Below are 22418 nucleotides of genomic sequence, written 5' to 3'. Positions count from 1 at the left end.
TAGGTTAGGGTGGCTGCCCGAGGGCACACTTAGGCCAGTAGTACTAGGCCCGTTGTGATACCACAAAAAACACCGTTACCTTTCCTCTTCGAACCATTTTGAGGACCTGATGAAAGCAACCAGGTCCTTGACGTCATGCTCCATAACCTGACTCATGGTATCAAGAAATGGAGCTCCCAGAAAGCGCTGCTGTGCTCCGCTTAGTGCTGGGCAGTTGCAAATGAGGTGAACCACCGTTTCCTCCTCCTCATCCTCTTTACAAATCCTACAGCAATGACGATAAGGCGCTGCTAGCCTTTCTTCATGCCTACCTATGAGGCAATGACCCGTTAGTGCCTCCACAAGTGTGGAAATTGTATCCCTTCTTAGGTTGTACACGTGACGGGACCTTTTAGGATCCCATTTAGGCCAGGTTTCTTTCCATGTTCGACACCCCGGTGTTTGTAGCAATCTTTTGTCGGCTTGACGGTAGATGTGCTTTTTTAGCATTTGATTTCATGTGGACAGGGGCATACCTAAGCGTTCTTGTCCAGGAAGAACCTGCTTGGTTGTACCCTGCCTAGCGAGTTCATCTGCAATGCAGTTTCCCTCGATATTCCTATGTCCAGGGACCCATGTGAGGTGTACACGGTTCTGTTGAGCCATCTCTTGAAGAGATCGGCGACAGTTTAGTGCTAGTTCAGAATTGAACGAGTTGGAGCCCAGAGATTTATGGCAGCTTGGCTGTCGCTGAAGATAAAAATTTCTTTGCCGACAATGTATGTCCCTATCCTAGCTGCAACTTCTGCCTGGAATACACTGCAGTGGTCGGGTAGTCTGAATGAGAGCTGGAGGTCAAGGTCCCTTGAGTATACTCCACCTCCAACTCTACCGTTTAGCTTGAGTGCTGTTGCTCATAGCAAGGCACTTATCCGGCTCCGTCCAGTGATCCCTGCTGGGTATGTTTATCTTAAAGTTGGTTTCCGCAACTGTTGTGGTCGCACAGCGATCCGTGCTAGGAGGGAGAAAACTGTATTTGTTTAGTATACTTGAGTGTCTTGTGGTCCTGTTGTTCCAACACGACAACTCCCTTAGACGCAGGGCTGACGTTGCCGCTGCTCGATGACCAGCCAGATCGAATGGAAAGATGTCAAGAATGACCTGAAGAGCTTCGCTAGGCGTTTTTCTTAGAGCCCCGCTTATGCTTATCATGCTGGATCTGTGGACTTTACCCAACAAGTTTAGGTTTGACGCCTTGCTCAAGGCTGGCCACCATACGACTACCCCATACAGCAGTATAGGTCTGAGAATCGCGGTATAAATCCATCTGCATATGTTGGGGGTGAGTCCCCATTTTTTGCCAATGGCTCTTTTACACGTATATAATGCAATGTACGCTTTCTTTTGTCGCTGGATAACGTTGTCCTTCCAGTTCAGCTTTTTGTCTAAAACTACGCCTAGAAATTTGGCTTTTTCTGCCAGGCTTAGGCGCACCCCATTTAGTTCTGGTAGGTTCAACGATGGTATTTTGTATCGTTTGGTATATAAGACAAGCTCTACTTTATCGGAGTTGACGCTGAGTCCACATCGGGAAGCCCACAAGGAAACCTCTCGCAATGCTACCTGCATCAAGTCGCATAAAGTTTGAGGGAACTTGCCTCTGTAGATAATCGCTAGGTCATCAGCATATGCCACGACCATCCCGCTCCCCCAACTAGTATCTCTTAATAGCGAGTTTACCGTTAGGTTCCATAGTAAAGGGGAAAGGACATCACCCTGGGGCGTGCCCCTTGCGACAAATCGTGTTATATCAACCTTCCCCAGTGAGGAAAGCACTTTCCTTCCCCTGAGCAGTTGATCAATTAGTCCCACTAGAAAGTAAGTTAAATGTATCGAAAAAATGTCAATCGTTTTTACTAGATTTACATACTAATAGCAACATAAGCAGAAAAAACGCCCTATCGATTCAGGAGTGTGCATCTGCTATAATTTCTAGTGTTGTGGAGCCGTTCAAAAATAAACTTCTTAGATATACTCCTGAAATTGAGAGAAAAGATATTATACAAAATGTTAATTTTTGCGAAAACCAGCTCAAAGACGTTAAAACCAAATATAAGTTCTTAAAAAGCGTTGAACGATCAGACGAATTTTCAAAACCACAGTTTTTTAATATAAACAATGAAATGTGTGAAGTTATATTAAATAATAGACCAACAATAGAAGCAGGTAATGTGTTTGTCTGCATTATGCCGATTAAACTTCAAATCAGAAAATTTTTCGAATTACCATCAGTTCTGGAAATTACTTTAAAAAATATAAATGACCTATTTAATTCATCCTCGATAACGCATTTCATAAACTCAGCGTCATTTAAAGGGAAGTTAAAGTTTTTTGCTGGTACAACTGTAATACCGTTTTTTGTTTACATGGATAGCTTTGAAATTAATAATCCGTTGGGTAGTCATGCAAATGCAGATCAAATTTGTGGTGTTTATTATATATTTCCAACTTTGCCGCAATATCTGTTACCTAATTTAAACTATATATTTGAAGCAGCTTACTTCAAAAGCAAAGAACAATAAAAGTTTGGTAATGAGCCTTTTATGAAACCTCTAATTGATATATTCAAGTCTCTTAAAGAAGGCGGTTTAGAATTTAATTTAAACATGTAAGGAAGGCTAAGTTTATTTATTTATTTATTTATTACGACTCTTAGAGCCTAGATCAACACTTAAAAATATTATTGCATTAATTGACAATATGTACTATGTATGAAATTGAATTTAATTAGTATTTGAATTTGAAACATGAATTTGAATTTGAAACATGTAACTTAAATTCATTCGAATCTTAATATTTATTTTATATTCATTGATTTCGCGTGAGCATATATTCTTTTCTTAAATAAGTTATTATCACAATTCTTAATATTTGCATATATGATTAATAATATTTATAAAATTGATTTTATCACAAGTGGGCGGTGCCACGCCCATTTTCAAAAAAATTTGATTGAGCCATGTCCGTCCGTCCGTCCGTCTGTCTGTCCGTTAACACGATAACTTGAGTAAATATTGAGATATCTTCACTAAATTTGGTACACGAGCTTATCTGGACCGAGAATAAGTTGGTATTGAAAATGAGCGAAATCGGATGATAACCACGCCCACTTTTTATATATATAACATTTTGGAAAACCTGATTATTTAGTAAATAATACACCTAGAATGTTGAAATTTGACATGTGGACTGATATTGAGACTCTTGAATAAAATTTGAAAACAATTTTTTTAATTGGCGTGGCACCGCCCACTTGTGATAAAATCAATTTTACAAATATTATTAATCGTAAATCAAAAATCGGTAAACCTATCGTAACAAAATTCGGCAGAGAGGTTGCCTTTACTATAGGGACTGCTTTGAAGAAAAATTAGCGAAATTGGTTGAGTACCACGCCCACTTTTATATAAAAGATTTTTAAAAGGGTCGTGGACGAATAAAATAAGCTATATCTTTGCAAAAAAGAGCTTTATATCAACAGTATTTCGTTTCCCAAGTAGATTTATAACAATAAATAGGAAAAACTACTAACTTTAAAAAATGGGCCTGGCATTGCCCCTTTTATGACTAAGCAATTTTCTATGTTTCGGGAGCCATAACTCGAAGAAAAATTAACCGATCGTAATAAAATTGGGTACACAAATTTGCCCTATAGCAAGAAATATTTCTAGAACAACTGGACTGGATCGGTTAAAGGCCACGCCCACTTTTATATAAAAGATTTTTAAAAGGGTCGTAGACGAAAATATTAAGCTACTAGCGGCCCGGTAGGTGCTTCGCTACGCATAAAGTGAAATATTAAATCAAACTCATTTATTACAAAAAAAAAAGATATTTTATTTTATGCTAGCTATTTTAAAACTTAATCCAAAACATTTGGATAAACAATATTTTTTGTTTTTCCATTTTGAGCATGAATGAACAAACGGCTGGGGGTACCGACTCTGGAACAGGCAACATAAAGTTGGCCATATGAAAAACATGATTCCTCCAAATTCACACCACAAACGTTAAGTGTTTGCCTTGGGCTTTGTTGATGGACATTGCAAATAATAAACGCACAGGATATTGTAATCGTTTGAATTAAAATGGCATATAAGTTGAAATCATAGGGATACGCGGTATTAAACAAACTTCTCCTTTTGATTTACCAGTTAAGATCGTAGCTTCAATCAAATTTGGCAATAAATTTTTCACTGCCAATCTGTTGCCATTACACAGTTTTGTTGGATTCATATTTCGCAATAATATAATCAAACAACCCACTTTCAGATTCAAACAATGCGGTGGCATACCAGCCGGTTCTAATGAATTTAAAAATTCAATTGGATAATTCATTGCCCCATCTTGATTCATAGCACTGTCAATTGATTTATATGTCGTGACTACACCTGGGAGTTTTGCTTGAATTTGAAAATTAATGGCATTGATATGAATATTCTTCGGTGCTAAAATGGTGCATTCTCTCAACCAATCATGATATCTGTAATTCTGAAGAATATTTTGAAAAACACATTCGATCAATTCATCTATCGGTTTCGTAATTGTACAAAAATTATTCGGTACAGTGATCAATCCGTTGGTTCTGTAGATTTGTATTTTGCCATTACCAATTTCTAACAATTGTTCATTTTGTAGGTGAATACGCATATTAATGTTCAGTGTAAATTTTTGTACATATCTCCAAATAACTGATGACTTCAAACAGGCATTTATTTCATCAGCAGGAGTTGATCGAGGAATGACAGGCAATGTTTGTCGAAAATCCTCTGACAGTAATATCATAGCACCACCAAAAACTGTTGATTACCACGTAAAGCTTGCATTGTTCGATTAAATGCTTCTAGTAATTTTTTATTCTCCATTGTACACTTATCTCATAAAATAATTGACGTTAATCGCAGAACTTTTGCCACAGCAAAATTTCTTGAAATATTGCAAGTTGGAGTTTCAATCACCTGTACATTCAATGGCAATTTTAATGCAGAGTGTGCTGTCCAACCACGTTCTAATAATGTAGCAGCAATTCTCGAAAATGCAAGTGCCAATGCAGTTTTCTGTTCCGATCGAATAGTCGCTAAAATCAGTGATATAACAAACGTTTTGCCTGTACCACCAGGTGCATCCAAGAAATATAATCCACCTGCATTATTGGAAATGGCTTGCACGATTGTGTCATATACATGTTTTTGCTGAATATTCATTATGGTTATATTCGATTGTACAAATAAGCGCAAATCATTAGAGTTGTATTCCTGCTTGTGTTGCAATCCACGGCCAAACAGATCATGCATCTCACGATTTCGTGTGATCATACCCAATTGTACTAATGTTTTATTTGCAATCGTTAGACACATATCTTCAATTATTATCAAAGCTTCGTTGTACATTTCCAAAGTTATCAACAAATCAGGATTTCTTGCATGATGACGCATACCAATTAAAATATCTTCTGCAATATAACGTTTATATTTGTTCCATAATTCAAGTGGATTTGATGGCATACATGTTGATAATATAATGGCAAATAGCATTCGTATTAGTTGAGGATGAGCCAAAATAGATGAATCATGAAGTGTTGAATCCCAATGTGCATCATCCTCAAACAAATGCAAAAGTTGGCATGCTTCACGGTATGTTTGACACAAATGACTGTTGACTGTTGAAATAATTTTGGGCCATTCACGTTAACTAATAACAGTCTCAAATAAAAACACTCAACATTGTTTGGATGTACTGTATATATTCTCCCAATTGCATCTGTTTGGAAAATGCCAGGACGCCCATGAACTGCTGTTCCTTGTTTACGTCTTTGAAATTTTTTCGAAGACACATTCCATGTATATACTGAGGCACTTCAGAATATAACAAAGTTATCGCAAATGTATCAGTTTCGAATAATTTGAAAAAAACTGTTAACGTAGTTGCTGGTGGTTGTGCTGCTCTTTCCAATACATTTGCTACAATAAAATAAACACGTTGGCCATTCTCAAGATGTACAGCCAAGTGAACAACCGCAGGATGTCTTTCGTGCAACGACAAAATGCTCCAGATAGCTTCATTGCTACTAATATAACGCCCCATTTGATACTGAGTAATTTCGTCATTTGTATTATCACCAGCAACACCGAAAATTGCCATATCGCTCCCTTTATTTACATACTTGCAAATATATTTCATGGATTTGACAGAATTACAATATTCCACATTTATATGAGCATTGAATATTTTCGATAATAATGGACAATACGGAACCACCCGACGATTATCAACTTCAACTTCCTGGTTATGCATTCTAATGGTTACGGTTTTTCCATTATCATTAGGTGATCTACGTCGATACAATGGATATCCGTCATTGCCCGTTATTGTGTCTGAAGTAAATTGCCTTGGGTATCGTTTCGAACACTTTTCATCAATCATACATTGTGAATTCACATTTAGTTCACCGCACGGTTCATGTATCATGTTTTTAACGACAACTTGAAATAACTTAGGATCAGCAGTGTGATCAGGAATTTCAGCTGATATAAGGTTATCGATTTGATCCGGAGTTATTTTATGTACCAACGCACCTCCCCAAATATATATAATTTCACAATTAAATCCATAAGTGCTTTACATTTTTGCCGAAAAACACGCGCAGTAATGTCATGACGATCGGTTGTCGACTGCCTTGCAAATAAACTGTTTTTGATGTCATCCCACTGCGCATTACATGTAAATGTAATGAGCATATCCGGTCGACCGTATTTTCGAACATAACACATTGCGTCTTGTGCATATTCGTTCATATTCCGTGGGATACCAATATACGACGATGGCAATATAGTTAAACGTTCGATGTCATTAATATTAGCATCATTCGCTATCGCATCTTGCAAATGAATATATTGTTCAGATCTTAATTTTGCTTGGTTGAAAAGAATAAAATTAAGACGTTCTGTTTCTATTTTGGCATGTATATTACCGATGTACTAATGATATAGTTTACCATATCTCAAAATATAATTTTGTTCTTGTGGACGAACCATCAATGTATACGAATAAAAATTCATGGCACTAACTTTTTTCTGTACATGTAGACCTGAAAATAAGTACAAAATGTGACTTAAGAAATTTATACAAATGACGAAATGTCAACACACTGAAAATATTATTTACCTGTTCGTGGATCAATCATTGGTATATTGATATGGTAGCCATCGTCACCTTTCCAATGCAATATTGGGTATTGTAATGCTTCGTACCTACGATGAAGTTCCGAAACACATTGCAATTGCTCATTTCTGCGATGAAGTATAATATCACGGGATTGAAACTGATAACCAAGAATTACAATTGCAACCTCATCAATTGTCGGTTCATTGAAGCGCCTTTCATGCTCTCCAAAAGGTGTTATATCGTCCCTTATTACGATTTTGTGATTATCGGATAGCATAGGATCGAGAGAAATTTTGAACAATTGAACTAATGCGTTATGCTGATGGAAAAAATTTTGTAGCTCACAAATAGTTTCTCGACTTGTATTCAAAGCAATTTCACAACGTTGATCCAATTCACGATTTTCATCACCAATAAAATAAATTTGCAAAAATTTATAATCAGCGTCGGGGTATGGCAATAACCAACCAGCTTGATGATAAATTTGGTCCGAAATCTGCAACATGCATGCAATTTTAGGTATATGTTGCATAATAATTTTTAAAACTATAGAATACTTTTATGATTCATATTGATTGGGACAATCCTGTTTAAGTATTTACCTTAAACGTCGGTATTCGGCCTGGGTGCGTCGTAAACCGGCAGTGGGTAGGCGCACACAGGTCGATTTCGGAATGGATGGGTCACTCGAAATAAATAAAGAAGAACGCAAAGAGGATTTCCTCGTTATAAAATAATATTTAATTCAAAAGTGAAAGAAAATGTACAATAGGTATAATGTTACCTTAATGTCGAAATTGACGATGGTGATCCTCGGCGATGTGTGCTGGTTGGCGGTCGATCGAAAAAAGGCCGGTTGTCCCATTGATGACAACCGCTAAGCCGTGAAAAATGTCCTCTGGTGTTAATAAGGGGAAAGCCACATACGCCATCACGTGCATGGGTGCTGCACACACACATTCATGTGTATGGAACGCATGCATGTGCATGCAAGCACACAAATGCGGGCGTGAGAGTGTGGGTGGCTGGAAGTGTTATTAAAACATTAGTAAGTGGCGGCGTCAATCAGGTAAAAGTTAGGCATTTGGCCTAAACCTGCCGCCCCCTTGCGGTACGCAGCCTCACAGTCCTCCAAGGATCACCGACCGTAAAGAGGAGGAAAAAATAAAAAACTTATAACTAATTATAACTAACTTAACTTAGCGACGGCAGGTCCGCCGGCTTTGCGGCACACAAGATGGTTTTTATAGTGTGTAAGCTTGGCTGCTGATGCCTCGGCCATTGGCCATTGGTCCCGTCATGGTTAGAGGTTGACGAGCCATATTTGCCTACAGCTAGGGATTGAGAAAATAAGTAAGAAGATATACGTGGCCGTTGACATAAAACTTCATTTATTTCGATAAAGATACTATTTACATGTGTAAACTTTTAATAAGCTAAATAACCCTAAATCACCATTAAGGTATACTCGATCGTGTAGATCCCCGAGAGTACCCACCCGAATATCGTGCTTTGCGCGAGCAGCGATCCGAAGGATGGTGGTAATGTGCCCGGCGTTATGCTTTCGGAGTAAACGTCGCCGCCAAGAACGAGGCGAATTGGTGTGGACGCATAAAAATGGGATCCGCCAGACGAATATGCTCGTATGGAGCCGCGACGCTGGGGTCGACGTTATATGTGGGGCTGACGCGCCTGAAATCATGGGCGCAGACTGCGTGCGTCGCCACCGTCTTGCTCTGCCCATATTTGCCTCTAAATCTAATGAAACAGCCGGTTTCGCCGCCGGCGTGGATCGTCGGCAGTGCTAACTCTCACGCCAGCCTACGGTCGGTCGTTGTGCGGGGGGAACATGCATCAAGGAGTACACGAATGTGGTGCAACTGCCCCTCGGCTTCCACCTTCACTGCAGTTGGCGCCATAGTAGTCATTGGGCGAAGGGTTGGGCCGGCTGTAGTGTGGGGCGGAATGATTCCGTTCCTAAAGGAACTATGTTGTGGTAGCTGGCGTGGCCGAGTGGCCAGTCTACCGTTTCGGTTGTGTTCGTGCGAGTTTCGAATAGCGCGTAACTGTCGCGGCCGCGGGCCAGTCTACGCTCGCGCGTTTTCCGTGGTGCTCTCATGCGTCGTTGCGTGGGTGGGCGGAAAGGCCGTGATCCTGCTCCACTTTCTCTCGTCTTTCGTGCGCTAATAGGGGTCGGAACGGCTGTGGGTACAATCCCCTAGTGTTTGTTCGACCTGTATGGGAGCCCGCCCTACTCCCGGATGGTATCTGTAGATCCTCTTTAAGGGCCGACTCGGACGCATGGAGAGACAGTGCCTCATCCATAGTCCCGTCGTCCACCTGTTGCGCCGTGGGCATCCTTTCATAGCCCTCCTCCTCCTCTTCTAAGACCAGCTGGTTCCAGCTCTTGGGCTGCTCTGGCTCCGTTGAAATGTCTTCCATTGAACCACATCTTCGGCACCTGCCCTTACTCGTGCAGTCTCTAGCGCGATGCATCATCGAAAGACAATTTTGGCAGAAGTTAGCTCTGATAATTTCGCACACCCGTTGCAGCGGGGACTTTTCGCGATAGATAGGACACGACCTGATCGGAAGATGCGCGCTGCATAGATGGCACGGCTTCGGGTAACGAGTGGCTTGGCGGTCGGTCCTCTTGCGTAGCGACGCGTAACGAGTCATTCTGTTCAGAGAATGTGGAAGAAAAAGGAACGGAAACTCAGTTTATTTGTTATGACTGTGTCACGCGTTCGGTGGAGAGTAGGCCCTAATTTTATTATCGATATTTGGGAAATTTTATTAGCGCGTGCGTAGGGGGAAAACATCTGTAGCAGCATAAAAAAAATATTCATATTTGGCGCGCATTATGTGCATGGCCTCTTTCCCCGCACGTTAAGTGCCTGGGCTTTAGTGCCTTATTTGTCTATTTTTTTGTGTCACTCGGTAGCGTTTTAGCTAATCAAGCATACTAGTGCTGCAGAAAAATGAGCATATACTTTATTCGGTACTCACATTTTGGTACCGAGAGAGTGTGTTATGTGGTTGTTTTTGCGTCGTTGTTGTTTGTGTTGTTGCTGCTAAAACCCAACAACTTTCCTGCCCCCACGCAAAAAAAAAAAAACAAGTAAGGACGGGACTGTCTTCGGCTGTGCCGAAGACTTCATACCTTTCATAAATGGGGCTGAACAATAATCTTATGCCGTTCGTAATTCTCCGAATAATCGGATGTATAAGATATGAAATATATAATGAACAGATCTACATACCTAAACGATTTTTAAGATAAATATAAAATAAACGATTTTTAAGATAAATATAAAATAAAAAATAGGTAGTTACTTTGTGTGAGGATGCAAAGTTTCAGGTTTTTTGTGGTCTGCGTGTAAAAACTATGACTACGAATCACGTATTTCAACAATATATGACGTAAACGTAACTATTTGATGAACTTTGAAGCTTCTAGGCGTAAAAAAGGGGCAAAAAAATACAGTTTATATGGGGTATATAATATATATACAACCGATCTCTATGATTTTTTCAGACAACAATATATGCTATATACGTGGGCATTTGGTGAAATTTGAAGCTTCTAGCTGCTAAAAAGGGGCTGAAAATGCGCAAAGTTTCTTATCTGAACAATCGGTTGTATGAGATATATACTATATATACCACCGACCTCAATTATTTTTTCAGACAACAATATATGCTATACACGTAAGCATTTGCTGAAATTTGAAGCTTCTAGCTGTTAAAATGGGGAAGAAATTGCGCAAAGATTCTTATCTCAACAATCGGTTGTATGAGATATATACTATATATACCACCGGTCTCTATGATTTTTTCAGACAACAGTATATGCTATACACGTAAACATTTGGTGAAATTTGAACATATCTAAACAATTTTTAAGATAAATATAAAATAAAAACAAGTAAGGACGGGACTGTCTTCGGCTGTGCCGAAGACTTCATACCTTTCATGAATGGGGCTGAACAGTAACCTTATCCCGTTCGTAATCTCCGAATAATCGGATGTATAAGATAAGAAATATATAGTGAACAGATCTGCATACCTTAACGTTAAAATGGGGAAGAAATTGCGCAAAGATTCTTATCTCAACAATCGGTTGTATGAGATATATACTATATATACCACCGGTCTCTATGATTTTTTCAGACAACAGTATATGCTATACACGTAAACATTTGGTGAAATTTGAACATATCTAAACAATTTTTAAGATAAATATAAAATAAAAACAAGTAAGGACGGGACTGTCTTCGGCTGTGCCGAAGACTTCATACCTTTCATGATTGGGGCTGAACAATAATCTTATGCCGTTCGTAATCTCCGAATATTCGGATGTATAAGATAAGAAATATATTATGAACAGATCTACATACCTAAACGATTTTTAAGATAAATATAAAATAAAAAATAGATAGGTACTTTGTGTGAGGATGCAAAGTTTCAGGTTTTTTGTGGTCTGCGTGTAAAAACTATGACTACGAATCACGTATTTCAACAATATATGACGTAAACGTAACTATTTGATGAAATTTGATGAATTTTGTAGCTTCTAGGCGTAAAAAAGGGCCAAAAATGACAGTTTGTATGAAGTATATAATATATATACCACCGATCTCTATGATTTTTTCAGACAATATATGCTATATGCTTAAGCATTTGGTGAAATTTGAAGCTTCCAGCTGTTAAAATGGGGCCGAAATCGGAAAAAAAGTATATATATACTATATATACCATCATATATATATTATATATATCACCGATCTCTACGAATTTTTTACACAACAATATATACTATATACGTAAGCAATCGATGAAATTTGAAGCTTCTAGCTGTTAAAATGGGGCAGAAATTGCGCAAAGTTTCTTATCTGAACAATCGGTTGTATGAGATATATACAATGTATACCACCGATCTCAATGATTTTTTCAGACAACGATATATGCTATACACGTAAGCATTTGGTGAAATTTGAAGCTTCTAGCTGTTAAAATGGGGAATAAATTGCGCAAAGTTTCTTATCGCAACAATCGGTTGTATGAGATATATTCTATATATACCACCGGTCTCTATGATTTTTTCAGACAACAGTAAATGCTATACACGTAAACATTTGGTGAAATTTGAACATATCTAAACAATTTTTAAGATAAATATAAAATTAAAACAAGTAAGGACGGGACTGTCTTCGGCTGTGCCGAAGACTTTATACCTCTCATGAATGGGGCTGAACAATGCCGTTCGTAATCTCCGAATAATCGGATGTATAAGATAAGAAATATATAATGAACAGATCTACATACCTAAACGATTTTTAAGATAAATATAAAATAAACGATTTTTAAGATAAATATAAAATAAAAAATAGGTAGGTACTTTGTTTGAGGATGCAAAGTTTCAGCTTTTTTGTGGTCTGCGTGTAAAAACTATGACTACGAATCACGTATTTCAACAATATATGACGTAAACGTAACTATTTGATGAAATTTGATGAATTTTGAAGCTTCTAGCCGTAAAAAAGGGGCAAAAAATACAGTTTATATGGGGTATATAATATATATACAACCGATCTCTATGATTTTTTCAGACAACAATATATGCTATATACGTAAGCATTTGGTGAAATTTGAAGCTTCTAGCTGTTAAAATGTGGAAGAAATTGCGCAAAGTTTCTTATCTCAACAATCGGTTGTATGAGATATATACTATATATACCACCGGTCTCTATGATTTTTTCAGACTACAGTATATGCTATACACGTAAACATTTGGTGAAATTTGAGCATATCTAAACAATTTTTAAGATAAATATAAAATAAAAACAAGTAAGGACGGGACTGTCTTCGGCTGTGCCGAAGACTTCATACCTTTCATGAATGGGGCTGAACAGTAACCTTATCCCGTTCGTAATCTCCGAATAATCGGATGTATAAGATAAGAAATATATAGTGAACAGATCTGCATACCTTAACGATTTTTAAGATAAATATAAAATAAAAAACAGGTAGGTACTATGTGTGAGGATGCAAAGTTTCTGGTTTTTTGTGGTCTGCGTGTAAAAACTATGACTGCGAATCACGTATTTCAAAAATATATGACGTAAACGTAACTATTTGATGAAATTTGATGAATTTTGAAGCTTCCAGCCGTAAAAAGGGGGCAAAAATTGAGTTTATATGAAGTATATAATATATATACCACCGATCTCTATGATTTTTTCAGACAACAATGTATGCTATATACGTAAGCATTTTGTGAAATTTGAAGCGTCTAGCTGTTAAAACGGGGCAGAAATTGCGCAAAGTTTCTTATCTGAACAATCGGTTGTATGAGATATATACTATATATACAACCGATCTCTATGATTTTTTCAGACAACAATATATGCTATATACTTAAGCATATGGTGAAATTTGAAGCGTCTAGCTGTTAAAAAGGGTCAGAAATTGCGCAAAGTTTCTTAACTGAACAATCGGTTGTATGAGATATATACTATATATACCATCGATCTCAATGATTTTTTCAGACAACAATATATGCTATACACGTAAGCATTTGGTGAAAGTTGAAGCTTCTAGCCGTAAAAAAGGGGCAAAAATGAGAGTTTATATGAAGTATATAATATATATACCACCGATCTCTATGATTTTTTCAGACAACAATGTATGCTATATACGTAAGCATTTTGTGAAATTTGAAGCTTCTAGCTGTTAAAACGGGGCAGAAATTGCGAAAAGTTTCTTATCTGAACAATCGGTTGTATGAGATATATACTATATATACAACCGATCTCTATGATTTTTTCAGACAACAATATATGCTATATACTTAAGCATTTGGTGAAATTTGAAGATTCTAGCTGTTAAAATGGGGTAGAAATTGCGAAAAGTTTCTTATCTGAACAATCGGTTGTATGAGATATATACTATATATACAACCGATCTCTATGATTTTTTCAGACAACAATATATGCTATATACGTAAGCAATCGGTGAAATTTGAAGCTTATAGCTGTTAAAATTGGGTAGAAGTTACGAAAAGTTTCTTATCTGAACAATCGGTTGTATGAGATATATACTATATATACAACCGATCTCTATGATTTTTTCAGACAACAATATATGCTATATACGTAGGCAATCGGTGAAATTTGAAGCTTATAGCTGTTAAAATGGGGTAGAAATTGCGAAAAGTTTCTTATCTGAACAATCGGTTGTATGAGATATATACTATATATACAACCGATCTCTATGATTTTTTCAGACAACAATATATGCTATATACGTAAGTATTCGGTGAAATTTGAAGCTTCTAGCTGTTAAAATGGGGCTAAAATTTGCGAAAATATATATATATATATTATATATATATACTATATATACCACCATATATATACTATATATACCATCGATCTTTATGATTTTTTCAGACAACAATATATGCTATATACCTAAGCATTCGTTGAAATTTGAAGCCTCTAGCTCTTAAAATGGGGCAGTAATTACGAAAAGTTCCTTATCTGAACAATCGGTTGTGGGGGATATATACTATATATACGACCGATCTCATCAATTTTTTCAGGCAACAATATGTGCAATATACGAAATTATATGGTGAAGTATGTCTAATCGGACACCCAAATACACCCGCTCACCAAATTTTATCAAGATATCTCAAAAATTGAGGGACTAGTTTGCATACAAACAGACGGACAAACGGACAGGCGGACATGGCTAAATCAACTCAGCTCTTCAATCTGATTATTTCGGTATACTTAATGGTGGGTCTATCTATTTTCCTTTAAGGACTTACAATTTTCGGTTTCGTGACGAAATTAATATACCATTTCATTTTCATGAAAGGTATAAAAATAGGTATGTAATCTGTGTGAGGATGCAAAGCTTCACGTTTTTTGTGATCTGCATGTAAAAACTATGACTACGAATCACGTATTTCAAAAATATATGACGTAAACGTAACTATTTGATGAAATTTGATGAATTTTGAAGCTTCTAGCCGTAAAAAAGGGGCAAAAATGACAGTTTATATGAAGTATATAATATATACCACCGATCTCTATGATTTTTTCAGACAACAATGTATGCTATATACGTAAGCATATGGTAAAATTTGAATCGTCTAGCTGTTATAAAGGGGCAGAAATTGCGCAAAGTTTCTTAACTGAACAATCGGTTGTATGAGATATATACTATATATACCATCGATCTCAATGATTTTTTCAGACAACAATATATGCTATATACATAAGCATTTGGTGAAAGTTGAAGCTTCTAGCTGTTAAAATGGGGAAAAATTGCGCAAAGTTTCTTATCTGAACAATCGGTTGTATGGGATATATACTATATATACCACCGGTATCTATGATTTTCTCAGACAACAATATATGCTATACACGTAAGCATTTAGTGAAATTTGAACATATCTAAACGATTTTTAAGATAAATATAAAATAAAAAATAGGTAGGTAATCTGTGTGAGGATGCAAAGCTTCCCGTTTTTTGTGGTCTGCATGTAAAAACTATGACTACGAATCACGTATTTCAAAAATATATGACGTAAACCTAACTATTTGATGAAATTTGTTGAATTTTGAAGCTTCTAGTCGTAAAAAAGGGGCAAAAATGAGAGTTTATATGAAGTATATAATATATATACCACCGATCTCTATGATTTTTTCAGACAACAATATATGCTATATACGTAAGCATTTTGTTAAATTTGAAGCTTCTAGCTGTTAAAACGGCGTCGAAATTGCGCAAAGTTTCTTATCTGAACAATCGGTTGTATGAGATATATACTATATATACAACCGATCTCTATGATTTTTTCAGACAACAATATATGCTATATACGTAAGCAATCGGTGAAATTTGAAGCTTATAGCTGTTAAAATGGGGTAGAAATTGCGAAAAGCTTCTTATCTGAACAATCGGTTGTATGAGATATATACTATATATACAACCGATCTCTATGATTTTTTCAGACAACAATATATGCTATATACGTAAGCAATCGGTGAAATTTGTAGCTTATAGCTGTTAAAATGTGGTAGAAATTGCGAAAAGTTTCTTATCTGAACAATCGGTTGTATGAGATATATACTATATATACAACCGATCTCTATGATTTTTTTAGACAACAATATATGCTATATACGTAAGTATTCGGTGAAATTTGAAGCTTCTAGCTGTTAAAATGGGGCTAAAATATGCGAAAATATATATATATATATACTATATATATATACTATATATACCACCATATATATACTATATATACCACCGATCTTTATGATTTTTTCAGACAACAATATATGCTATATACCTAAGCATTCGTTGAAATTTGAAGCCTCTAGCTCTTAAAATGGGGCAGTAATTACGAAAAGTTCCTTATCTAAACAATCGGTTGTGGGGGATATATACTATATATACGACCGATCTCATTAATTTTTTCAGGCAACAATATGTGCAATATACGAAAGTATATGGTGAAGTTTGAAGCTTCAATCTGTTAAATTGGGTAAGATATTACAAAAATCCTCTTTTTCTGAAAAATCGGTTGTATGGAGGATATATGCTATAGTGGTCCGATCCGGTCGGTTCCGACAAATGTCTAATCGGACACCCAAATACACCCGCTCACCAAATTTTATCAAGATATCTCAAAAATTGAGGGACTAGTTTGCATACAAACAAGCAGACGGACAGACGGACAGACGGACAGACGGACATGGCTAAATCAACTCAGCTCTTCAACCTGATTATTTCGGTATACTTAATGGTGGTCTGTGTGAGGATGCAAAGCTTCACGTTTTTTGTGGTCTGCATGTAAAAACTATGACTACGAATCACGTATTTCAAAAATAATGACGTAAACGTAACTATTTGATGAAATTTGATGAATTTTGAAGCTTCTAGCCGTAAAAAAGGGGAAAAAATGACAGTTTATATCAAGTATATAATATATATACCACCGATCTCTATGATTTTTTCAGACAACAATATATGCTATATACGTAAGCATATGGTAAAATTTGAAGCGTCTAGCTGTTAAAAAGGGGCAGAAAGTGCGCAAAGTTTCTTAACTGAACAATCGGTTGTATGAGATATATACTATATATACCATCGATCTCAATGATTTTTTCAGACAACAATATATGCTATACACGTAAGGATTTGGTGAAAGTTGAAGCTTCTAGCTGTTAAAATGGGGAAGAAATTGCGCAAAGTTTCTTATCTGAACAATCGGTTGTATGGGATATATACTATATATACCACCGGTATCTATGATTTTCTCAGACAACAATATATGCTATACACGTAAGCATTTAGTGAAATTTGAACATATCTAAACGATTTTTAAGATAAATATAAAATAAAAAATAGGTAGGTAATCTGTGTGAGGATGCAAAGCTTCACGTTTTTTGTGGTCTGCATGTAAAAACTATGACTACGAATCACGTATTTCAAAAATATATGACGTAAACCTAACTATTTGATGAAATTTGATGAATTTTGAAGCTTCTAGTCGTAAAAAAGGGGCAAAAATGAGAGTTTATATGAAGTATATAATATATATACCACCGATCTCTATGATTTTTTCAGACAACAATATATGCTATATACGTAAGCATATGGTAAAATTTGAAGCGTCTAGCTGTTAAAAAGGGGCAGAAATTGCGCAAAGTTTCTTATCTGAAAAATCGGTTGTATGAGATATATACTATATATACAACCGATCTCTATGATTTTTTCAGACAACAATATATGCTATATACGTAAGCATTTTGTGAAATTTGAAGCATCTAGCTGTTAAAACGGGGCAGAAATTGCGCAAAGTTTCTTATCTGAACAATCGGTTGTATGAGATATATACTAAATATACGACCGATCTCATCAGTTTTTTCAGGCAACAATATGTGCAATATACGAAATTATATGGTGAAGTATGTCTAATCGGACACCCAAATACACCCGCTCACCAAATTTTATCAAGATATCTCAAAAATTGAGGGACTAGTTTGCATACAAACAGACGGACAAACGGACAGACGGACATGGCTAAATCAACTCAGCTCTTCAACCTGATTATTTCGGTATACTTAATGGTGGGTCTATCTATTTTCCTTTAAGGACTTACAATTTTCGGTTTCGTGACGAAATTAATATACCATTTCATTTTCATGAAAGGTTTAAAAATAGGTAGGTAATCTGTGTGAGGATGCAAAGCTTCACGTTTTTTGTGGTCTGCATGTAAAAACTATGACTACGAATCACGTATTTCGTAACGTAACTATTTAATGAAATTTGATGAATTTTGAAGCTTCTAGCCGTAAAAAAGGGGCAAAAATGAGAGTTTATATGAATTTTATAATATATATACCACCGATCTCTATGATTTTTTCAGACAACAATATATGCTATATACGTAAGTATTTTGTGAAATTTGAAGCTTCTAGCTGTTAAAACGGGGCAGAAATTGCGCAAAGTTTCTTATCTGAACAATCGGTTGTATGAGATATATACTATATATACAACCGATCTCTATGATTTTTTCAGACAACAATATATGCTATATTTTTAAGCATTTGGTGAAATTTGAAGCTTCTAGCTGTTAAAATGGGGTGGAAATTGCGAAAAGTTTCTTATCTGAACAATCGGTTGTATGAGATATATACTATATATACAACCGATCTCTATGTTTTTTCAGACAACAATATATGCTATATACGTAAGCAATCGGTGAAATTTGAAGCTTATAGCTGTTAAAATGGGGTAGAAATTGCGAAAAGTTTCTTATCTGAACAATCGGTTGTATGAGATATATACTATATATACAACCGATCTCTATGATTTTTTCAGACAACAATATATGCTATATACGTAAGCAATCGGTGAAATTTGAAGCTTATAGCTGTTAAAATGGGGTAGAAATTGCGAAAAGTTTCTTATCTGAACAATCGGTTGTATGAGATATATACTATATATACAACCGATCTCTATGATTTTTTCAGACAATAATATATGCTATATACGTAAGTATTCGGTGAAATTTGAAGCTTCTAGCTGTTAAAATGGGGCTAAAATTTGCGAAAATATATATATATATACTATATATACCACCATATATATACTATATATACCACCGATCTTTATGATTTTTTCAGACAACAATATATGCTATATACCTAAGCATTCGTTGAAATTTGAAGCCTCTAGCTCTTAAAATGGGGCAGTAATTACGAAAAGTTCCTTATCTGAACAATTGGTTGTGGGGGATATATACTATATATTCGACCGATCTCATCAATTTTATCAGGCAACAATATGTGCAATATACGAAAGTATATGGTGAAGTTTGAAGCTTCAATCTGTTAAATTGGGTAAGATATTACAAAAATCCTCTTTTTCTGAAAAATCGGTTGTATGGAGGATATATGCTATAGTGGTCCGATCCGGTCGGTTCCGACAAATGTCTAATCGGACACCCAAGTACACCCGCTCACCAAATTTTATCAAGATATCTCAAAAATTGAGGGACTAGTTTGCATACAAACAGACAGACGGACAGACGGACATGGCTAAATCAACTCAGCTCTTCAACCTGATTATTTCGGTATACTTAATGGTGGGTCTATCTATTTTCTTTTAAGGACTTACAATTTTCGGTTTCATAACGAAATTAATATACCATTTCATTTTCATGAAAGGTATAAAAATAGGTAGGTAATCTGTGTGAGGATGCAAAGCTTCACGTTTTTTGTGGTCTGCATGTAAAAACTATGACTACGAATCACGTATTTCAAAAATATATGACGTAAACGTAACTATTTGATGAAATTTGATGAATTTTGAAGCTTCTAGCCGTAAAAAAGGGGTCAAAATGACAGTTTATATGAAGTATATAATATATATACCACCGATCTCTATGATTTTTTCAGACAACAATATATGCTATATACGTAAGCATTTTGTGAAATTTGAAGCTTCTAGCTGTTAAAACGTGGCAGAAATTGCGCAAAGTTTCTTATCTGAACAATCGGTTGTATGAGATATATACTATATATACCACCGATCTCAATGATTTTTTCAGACATCAATATATGCTATACACGTAAGCATTTGGTGAAATTTGAAGCTTCTAGCTGTTAAAATGGGGCCGAAATCGTAAAAAAAAAATATATATACTATATATATATACTATATATACCATCATATATATATTATATATATCACCGATCTCTATGATTTTTTGACACAACAATACATACTATATCCGTAAGCAATCGGTGAAATTTGAAGCTTATAGCTCTTAAAATGGGGTAGAAATTGCGAAAAGTTTCTTATCTGAACAATCGGTTGTATGAGATATATACTATATATACAACCGTTCTCTATGTTTTTTCAGACAACAATATATGCTATATACGTAAGCAATCGGTGAAATTTGAAGTTTATAGCTGTTAAAATGGGGTAAGAATTGCGAAAAGTTTCTTATCTGAACAATCGGTTGTATGAGATATATACTATATATACAACCGATCTCTATGATTTTTTCAGACAACAATATATGCTATATTTTTAAGCATTTGGTGAAATTTGAAGCTTCTAGCTGTTAAAATTGGGTGGAAATTGCGAAAAGTTTCTTATCTGAACAATCGGTTGTATGAGATATATACTATATATACAACCGATCTCTATGTTTTTTCAGACAACAATATATGCTATATACGTAAGCAATCGGTGAAATTTGAAGCTTATAGCTGTTAAAATGGGGTAGAAATTGTGAAAAGTTTCTTATCTGAACAATCGGTTGTATGAGATATATACTATATATACAACCGATCTCTATGATTTTTTCAGACAACAATATATGCTACATGCGTAAGCAATCGGTGAAATTTGAAGCTTATAGCTGTTAAAATGGGGTAGAAATTGCGAAAAGTTTCTTATCTGAACAATCGGTTGTATGAGATATATACTATATATACAACCGATCTCTATGATTTTTTCAGACAACAATATATGCTATATACGTAAGTATTCGGTGAAATTTGAAGCTTCTAGCTGTTAAAATGGGGCTAAAATTTGCGAAAATATATATATATATACTATATATACCACCATATATATACTATATATACCACCGATCTTTATGATTTTTTCAGACAACAATATATGCTATATACCTAAGCATTCGCTGAAATTTGAAGCCTCTAGCTCTTAAAGTGGGGCAGTAATTACGAAAAGTTCCTTATCTGAACAATCGGTTGTGGGGGATATATGCTATATATACGACCGATCTCATCAATTTTATCAGGCAACAATATGTGCAATATACGAAAGTATATGGTGAAGTTTGAAACTTCAATCTGTTAAATTGGGTAAGATATTACAAAAATCCTCTTTTTCTGAAAAATCGGTTGTATGGAGGATATATGCTATAGTGGTCCGATCCGGTCGGTTCCGACAAATGTCTAATCGGACACCCAACTACACCCGCTCACCAAATTTTATCAAGATATCTCAAAAAGTGAGGGACTAGTTTGCATACAAACAGACAGACGGACAGACGGACATGGCTAAATCAACTCAGCTCTTCAACCTGATTATTTCGGTATACTTAATGGTGGGTCTATCTATTTTCCTTTAAGGACTTACAATTTTCGGTTTCATGACGAAATTAATATACCATTTCATTTTCATGAAAGGTATAAAAATAGGTAGGTAATCTGTGTGAGGATGCAAAGCTTCACGTTTTTTGTGGTCTGCATGTAAAAACTACGACTACGAATCACTGATTTCAAAAATATATGACGTAAACGTAACTATTTGATGAAATTTGATGAATTTTGAAGCTTCTAGCCGTAAAAAAGGGGTCAAAATGACAGTTTATATGAAGTATATAATATATATACCACCGATCTCTATGATTTTTTCAGACAACAATATATGCTATATACGTAAGCATTTTGTGAAATTTGAAGCTTCTAGCTGTTAAAACGTGGCAGAAATTGCGCAAAGTTTCTTATCTGAACAATCGGTTGTATGAGATATATACTATGTATACCACCGATCTCAATGATTTTTTCAGACATCAATATATGCTATACACGTAAGCATTTGGTGAAATTTGAAGCTTCTAGCTGTTAAAATGGGGCCGAAATCGT

This window comes from Eurosta solidaginis, chromosome X, assembly GCF_040869045.1.
Source record: "Eurosta solidaginis isolate ZX-2024a chromosome X, ASM4086904v1, whole genome shotgun sequence".
Lineage (NCBI taxonomy): Eukaryota > Metazoa > Arthropoda > Insecta > Diptera > Tephritidae > Eurosta > Eurosta solidaginis.
This window is presented reverse-complemented; position numbering follows the sequence as displayed.